Here is an 8,574-nt window from a genome sequence, read left to right on the forward strand (position 1 = left end):
ACACACACACACATATACATACATCAAACAGTAAAATATATAACTCAGAAATAAAGTTCGTACAAACTGAGGTACATTCCAACTGATTATAGTGATCCTAAAGGGCAGACCCCAATAAGGAGAATGGTCATACTGGGGTCTATAGAAAAACCCGGCAGCTGGGGAGGCCATTAAAAAGAGCACACGTTATAAGTGTGTACACAGATATGTATATAGAGTAAAAATATATCGCTACAAAATGTGTGCTGTGCAATGTGGGATATACTCACAATGCCTAACGGTATTAAAGATAGTATGGCACAGACAACATTGTAAAGAGGGGCATGATAGGTCCGCCACTCAACGTTGGTAATAAAAAAGCACAGTGATGATAATCAAATTGCTACATATTCACTATTTCATCCTTGTTTTTTAGCCATTTGCCTGGAATTCTGACTTAGACCGCACTCACACTTGGCAATTTGGAACGGCCGGCAGAAGTGCTATGATTCTGCTGTGATTCAAAATCATGGGAAAATGTGCAACCAGCATTTGGATAACATTTTTCCTAATGGCACCCCAACCATGGCAAGATCTTGTCACGATTGTCACATGACAGAATCGCATGAAAATCAATCCAAACCGTGCAGGGGACTATTTCTTTACTTTCGGGTACGGTGGAATAATCTGCAATGCAGCGGTTCCTGGTCCCGGGCCTCTTCTATATGAAGCCACCGCAACAATTCTAAAGATTACAATAAAAAAGGCCGGATGTTTAGTTTAATACTAAGAAACAGAAGCACTGCAGATTACTCCCCCGCACCCGAAAGTGAAGAATCAGTCCCCTTCTGACTCAATTCATTTTAATGGGTCAGCATAACGGCCAGGCAACCAGAATTTTTATATGAACGCCACCATTAGTCATCCCTGTGTCCCTGTTATGTCAGGGTTTATTTATTGTCCCTGGCACTGGAATGTTAAACTTTTCTCTCTATAAATTTGATGTTGTATAAAAAATATATATAATGTAGGTAAAGGTGCTAAATCTGATTCTTCTTTTTTATTGCAGATGTACGCGGTATTTACTGCAAACACAGTTCACAAGGCAGGTCTGCCCCAGTGAGCAAGACAGAATGTGAAAGCTACATTAAAACTCCACCAGCAAGTGACGCTCACATGGAGACTCCACCAGCAAGTGACGCACACATGGAGACTCCACCAGCAAGTGACGCACACATGGAGACTCCACCAGCAAGTGACGCACACATGGAGACTCCACCAGCAAGTGACGCACACATGGAGACTCCACCAGCAAGTGACGCACACATGGAGACTCCACCAGCAAGTGACGCACACATGGAGACTCCACCAGCAAGTGACGCACACATGGAGACTCCACCAGCAAGTGACGCACACATGGAGACTCCACCAGCATGTGACGCACACATGGAGACTCCACCAGCATGTGACGCACACATGGAGACTCCACCAGCATGTGACGCACACATGGAGACTCCACCAGCATGTGACGCACACATGGAGACTCCACCAGCATGTGACGCACACATGGAGACTCCACCAGCATGTGACGCACACATGGAGACTCCACCAGCATGTGACGCACACATGGAGACTCCACCAGCATGTGACGCACACATGGAGACTCCACCAGCATGTGACGCACACATGGAGACTCCACCAGCATGTGACGCACACATGGAGACTCCACCAGCATGTGACGCACACATGGAGACTCCACCAGCATGTGACGCACACATGGGGACTCCACCAGCATGTGACGCACACATGGAGACTCCACCAGCATGTGACGCACACATGGAGACTCCACCAGCATGTGACGCACACATGGAGACTCCACCAGCATGTGACGCACACATGGAGACTCCACCAGCATGTGACGCACACATGGAGACTCCACCAGCATGTGACGCACACATGGAGACTCCACCAGCATGTGACGCACACATGGAGACTCCACCAGCATGTGACGCACACATGGAGACTCCACCAGCATGTGACGCACACATGGAGACTCCACCAGCATGTGACGCACACATGGAGACTCCACCAGCATGTGACGCACACATGGAGACTCCACCAGCATGTGACGCACACATGGAGACTCCACCAGCATGTGACGCACACATGGAGACTCCACCAGCATGTGACGCACACATGGAGACTCCACCAGCATGTGACGCACACATGGAGACTCCACCAGCATGTGACGCTCACATGGAGACTCCACCAGCATGTGACGCTCACATGGAGACTCCACCAAAATGCCAGAAGAACGTCTCCAGTGAAGATGGGGGCAAGGATACAAGAAAGGATAGGCGGATACTAGTAATAGGGGATTCAATTATTGGAAGGATACAGAGGGCAATCTGTCAGAGAGACCGTTATCGCCTAACAGTATGTTCTTTACCAGGCGCTCGGGTTCAGAACATTACAGATTGCATGGACACATTGTTGGATGGGGTTGGAGATGACCCAGCTGTCATGGTATATATCGGAACCAATGACAACGTTCGAGAAAGATGGAGCGCCCTACAAAATGATTTCAGGGACTTAGGGGCTATATTGAAGAAAAGGTCCCCCAAGGCAATATTTTCTGAAATACTGCCTGTACCTCAATCCACACCAGAGAGGCAGCAGGAGCTTATGGTGCTTAACAAATGGCTGAGGAACTGGTGCAGGGAGGAGCAGTTTGGGTTCATGGAGAACTGGGCTGACTTTTCAGTCAACTACTCGCTCTATAGCAGGAATGGACTGCACTTAAATGGGCACGGTGCCGCTCTGTTGGCAGAGAAGATGACCAAAAAGCTGGAAGAAATTCAGATTGACGCTCCACCAGAATCTAAAGTTCACATTGAGAACCCAGCAGAATGTGACATTCACATGGAGACTTCACCAGCATGTGACGTTCACATGGAGACTTCACCAGCATGTGACGTTCACATGGAGACTTCACCAGCATGTGACGTTCACATGGAGACTTCACCAGCATGTGACGTTCACATGGAAACGCCACCAGCATGTGGCATTTATACGGAGACTCCACCAGCATGTGATGTTCAGGTTGATACGCCACCAAAATGCCAGAAGAACATCTCCAGTGAAGATGGGGGCAAGGATACAAGAAAGGATAGGCGGATACTAGTAATAGGGGATTCAATTATTGGAAGGATACAGAGGGCAATCTGCCAGAGAGACCGTTATCGCCTAACAGTATGTTCTTTACCGGGCGCTCGGGTTCAGAACATTACAGATTGCATGGACACATTGTTGGATGGGGTTGGAGATGACCCAGCTGTCATGGTATATATCGGAACCAATGACAACGTTCAAGAAAGATGGAGCGCCCTACAAAATGATTTCAGGGACTTAGGGGCTATATTGAAGAAAAGGTCCCCCAAGGCAATATTTTCTGAAATACTGCCTGTACCTCGATCCACACCAGAGAGGCAGCAGGAGCTTATGGTGCTTAACAAATGGCTGAGGAACTGGTGCAGGGAGGAGCAGTTTGGGTTCATGGAGAACTGGGCTGACTTTTCAGTCAACTACTCGCTCTATAGCAGGAATGGACTGCACTTAAATGAGCACGGTGCCGCTCTGTTGGCAGAGAAGATGACCAGAAAGCTGGAAGAAATTCAGATTGACGCTCCACCAAAATCTAAAGTTCACATTGAGAACCCACCAGAATGTGACATTCATATGGAGACTCCACCAGCATGTGACATTCACATGGAGACTCAACCAGCATGTGACATTCACATGGAGACTTCACCAGCATGTGACGTTCACATGGAGACTTCACCAGCATGTGACATTCACATGGAAACTCCACCAGCATGTGGCATTTATACGGAGACTCCACCAGCATGTGATGTTCAGGTTGATACGCCACCAAAATGCCAGAAGAACGTCTCCAGTGAAGATGGGGGCAAGGATACAAGAAAGGATAGGCGGATACTAGTAATAGGGGATTCAATTATTGGAAGGATACAGAGGGCAATCTGTCAGAGAGACCGTTATCGCCTAACAGTATGTTCTTTACCGGGCGCTCGGGTTCAGAACATTACAGATTGCATGGACACATTGTTGGATGGGGTTGGAGATGACCCAGCTGTCATGGTATATATCGGAACCAATGACAACGTTCGAGAAAGATGGAGCGCCCTACAAAATGATTTCAGGGACTTAGGGGCTATATTGAAGAAAAGGTCCCCCAAGGCAATATTTTCTGAAATACTGCCTGTACCTCGATCCACACCAGAGAGGCAGCAGGAGCTTATGGTGCTTAACAAATGGCTGAGGAACTGGTGCAGGGAGGAGGGGTTTGGGTTCATGGAGAACTGGGCAGACTTTTCAGTCAACTACTCGCTCTATAGCAGGAATGGACTGCACTTAAATGGGCACGGTGCTGCTCTGTTGGCAGAGAAGATGACCAGAAAGCTGGAAGAAATTCAGATGGACGCTACACCAGAATGTGAAGTTCACATTGGGAACCCACCAGAATGTGATTCTCACACTAAGACTCGCCCAGAATGTGGCGTTCACGTTGAGACTACACCAGGAAGCAATGTTCACACTGTGACATCACCAGAATGCGACATTCACATTGTGACTCCACCAGAATGTGATGTTCAAGATGAGACAAAATTCCAGAGGAACCTTGAGAACATCGCCTCCAGTGAAGATGGGGGCAAGGTTACAGGAAAGAACAGGAAGACACTGATGGTAGGGGACTCAATCAATAGGAAAGAGAGGGCAATCTGCCACAAAGACTGTTATTACCGAACAGAATGTTCTTTACCGGGTGCTCGTGTTCGCGACGTTGAGGATCAGATGGACAGATTGTTGGATGGTGCTGGGAAGAACCCAGCTGTCATGATACATACTACTAACGACAAAGTTATAGGAAGATGGGGCACCCTAAAAAATGACTTCAGGGACTTAGGGGCTATACTGAAGAAAAGGACCTCCAAAGCAGTATTTTTAGAAATACTGCCTGAACCTCAAGCCACACCAGAGAGGCAGCAGGAGTTTAGAGAGCTTAACAAGTGGCTGAAAAACTGGTGCAGAGAGGAGGGGTATGGCTTCATGGCGAACTGGGCTGACTTTTCAGGTGGTTACAATCTTTATAGCAGTGACGGATTGTGCTTAAATGAGAAGGGTGCAGCTTTATTGGGAGAGAAGATGGCCAAAATGTCAGAAGAAATTTTCAACTAGGCGATGAAGAGGAGGGATCAGAGGATGATTTGTTAGTGAACATGCGGGAGAGGATCTTCAAGTCAAGCCATCATCACCAAAGTCTACTACATCATCACTCTCTTGAAAAATTCTCATCAACACCTGTCTTCAAGAGCAAATACCACTAGCTTTCTTCACCAACAACAGTGCCACTGTACCTTTTCTGCATAGTCAAAGTTTTGTGTGTGGAGACAGAATGTTAGAAGACTCAGTGGAAAGCCTGGGGAAGCCTCCCAAGGACCAGTTATGGCTGTAGCAACAAAGGTCTCTATACTGGTGGCGGCTGCCACTCCAGTAACTGAAGGGTCTTCCCATCAGCCCTCCATTTTCATTTTTGGAGCTTCGGAATCACCAACTATCAATGCAGTAGGACAAACAAGACAATTGGCTGTTCCTAGAAGACAACAAAAAGTCTAAGGAACCCTCCTAGGGACCAGGTACGGCTGTACCAACACAGGTCCTTACACTGGTGGCGGCTGCCACTCCAGTAATCGGAGGGTCCTCCCATCAGGCCTCCATTTTTGCTTTTGTGGCTTCTGAATCGCCATCAATGTAGCTGGACAAACCAAATAATTGGTTGTTCCTAGAAGAAGACTTAACAAAAAGTCTGAGGAACCCTCCCAGGGACCAGAAGAAGCTTTAAGGTTCGATAATACATCGCCCAAACATAATGACCAGTAAAAAAAGTACATGAGATGGTGGTAAACAGCCTGCTAGGCACAAGGGAGAACCGAACCAAGTCCTCCAAAATCTGCCAAGAGCGTAAATGTAGACCTTAAGCTTTAAGGTTAATCAAAAATATCACATTCTAAAAGGGAAAGGTAGAACAAGGGGGAGTATGGAAGAGGGAGAGAGGGAGGAAAAGAGGGGGGGTTGGAGGAAGAAGGGGGTGAGGGTTTGGGGGAACCCCTACACCTCTTCCTTACCCCTAACCTCCCCTCCACCCCTCCTTTCCTCCCTCTTCCATACTCCCCCGGAACAAGGGGGAGTATGGAAGAGGGAGAGAGGGAGGAAAAGGGGGGGGGGGGGGAGGTTGGAGGAAGAAGGGGGTGAGGGTTTGGGGGAACCCCCACACCCCTTCCTTACCACCAACCTCCCCTCCACCCCTCCTTTCCGCCCTCTCTCCCTCTTCCATACTCCCCCTTGTTACACCTTTCCTTTTTGAATGTGATATTTTTGATTAACCTTAAAGCTTAAGGTCTACATTTACACACTTGGCAACTTTTGGATATGAGGCAGCTTTGGGAAGACTTGGTTGGTTGGAACTCTTTTTGTCTTTAGAGTTGGGAGAAGTCTTTCCAGCTTTCTTTAGGCTTTCTCTGGAGAAATGAGAACTCTTCCCACCAGTGAGGTCCTTTATGGAGAAGTCCAAGGCCTCACTCACACGGGGTGTATGAATCTGTACTCTGTGTGGGGGCTGTGTTTACCCCAAAAAGGACATCCATGCGAGTGCAGTTGCATGGACGCACCCTGGGTGCGTTCGGGGCCGTACACCGGCACTCACACAGATGTCACATTGGGTATAGCCACTGCACCTCAGTTGACAGCAATGGGACTGCCTACACGGGATGCTATTATTTGGGTGTGTTTTGAAGTGTTATATATATATTATATATAGATTGTAGTTTAGGTTAAGTTTGGATTTCTTCTGGAGGCGCTTTGAGCGGACATAACTGATGTACTCCGCTCAGCGGGGGCGGGCCTTAGAGAACAGAGGCTTAGGGGTTAGCCTTGCAGCACTAGGGTCCATGGTTCAAATCCTGACCAGGAAACTATCTGCATGGAGTTTGCATGTTTTCCCTGTGCTTGCGTGGGTTTCCTCCGGGTACTCCGGTTTCCTCCCACACTACAAAGACATGCTACCTTGCGTTGGTGGTGCAGTGGTGAGCATAGCTGCCTTTCAAGCAGCTGACCCGGGTTCGATTCCCGGCCAACGCCATCTCCAATACTTGGAGTCCTCAGAGAGAAAAGCACTATACAAGATCAACAGGGAGTATATATTAGCGGTGGAATAAAGAATGAAGCGAATGTGTGGAATGTTTGAGGAAGAAAATGTTCCCCCAGAATGTGAACTCAGCAACTGATAGAAGACGCTTAGGCTGCGATCACACCTAGGTGTTCGATCGCGGGTGGAATTACTTCGATTCCCGATTGTGATCTTTTCAATGGCACCCCAACATGGGACAATATTGTCACCTGACAAATCACACAAACAAAATCGCGGGACGCCTGTTTCCCAAAAGCAGTCCTGTGATTTATCAGGTGACAATCGCGGAAAAGATCACGCCTCAGTTGGGGCGATATTTAAAGTAAAAGGATCGCAAGAGTGTGCCGCGATTTGCGGCGATTCGGGAATCCAGAACTCCTAGGTGTGAACAGATCCTCGCCGTGTCCATCATACAACAAGAACTTCCTGCACAGACATCCCCTTCAACATGAATATTACACCCATACTCCCCCCAGCAGGAATATTACACCCATACTCCCCCCAGCAGGAACATTACACCCATACCCCCCCAACATGAACATTACACCCATACCCCCCCAACATGAACATTACACCCATACCCCCCAACATGAACATTACATCCATACACCCCCCCCCCCGCAGGAATATTACACCCATACTCCCCCCAGCAGGAATATTACAACCATAACCCCCCCAGCAGGAATATTACACCCATACTCCCCCCAGCTAAAATAATGAAGGAGTGGCTTCACAACAACTCCGTGACTGTTCTTGAATGGCCCAGCCAGAGCCCTGACTTAAACCCAATTGAGCATCTCTGGAGAGACCTAAAAATGGCTGTCCACCAAGGTTTACCATCCAACCTGACAGAACTGGAGGGGATCTGCAAGGAGGAATGGCAGAGAATACCCAAATCCAGGTGTGAAAAACTTGTTGCATCTTTCCCAAAAAGACTCATGGCTGTTTTAGATCAAAAGGGGCTTCTACTAAATACTGAGCAAAGGGTCTGAATACTTAGGACCATGTGATATTTCAGTTTTTCTTTTTTAATTAATCTGCAAAAGTGTCAACAATTTTGTGTTTTTCTGTCAATATGGGGTGCTGTGTACACATTAATGAGGAAAAAATGAACTTAAATGATTTTAGCAAATGGCTGCAATATAACAAAGAGTGAAAAATTTAAGGGGGTCTGAATACTTTCTGTCCCCACTGTGTGTGTATATTATATATTTATATATACCTCTCTCTCTATAGAGATATAGATATATATATATATATATATATATATATATATATATATATATATTTAGATATATATATATAAAAATCTACCTAACTTTTATAGGAAG

General features: G+C 47.0%; 1 non-coding gene across 1 annotated transcript; it reads left to right on the forward strand.

Moving 5' to 3' along the window:
* Positions 1–7,122: 7,122 nt before the first annotated feature.
* TRNAE-UUC (transfer RNA glutamic acid (anticodon UUC)) lies at positions 7,123–7,194 on the forward strand. Its single transcript has one exon. It is a non-coding gene; the product is annotated as a tRNA-Glu (tRNA).
* Positions 7,195–8,574: the final 1,380 nt, after the last annotated feature.

Source organism: Aquarana catesbeiana, linkage group LG12 (assembly GCF_042186555.1).
Source record: "Aquarana catesbeiana isolate 2022-GZ linkage group LG12, ASM4218655v1, whole genome shotgun sequence".
NCBI lineage: Eukaryota > Metazoa > Chordata > Amphibia > Anura > Ranidae > Aquarana > Aquarana catesbeiana.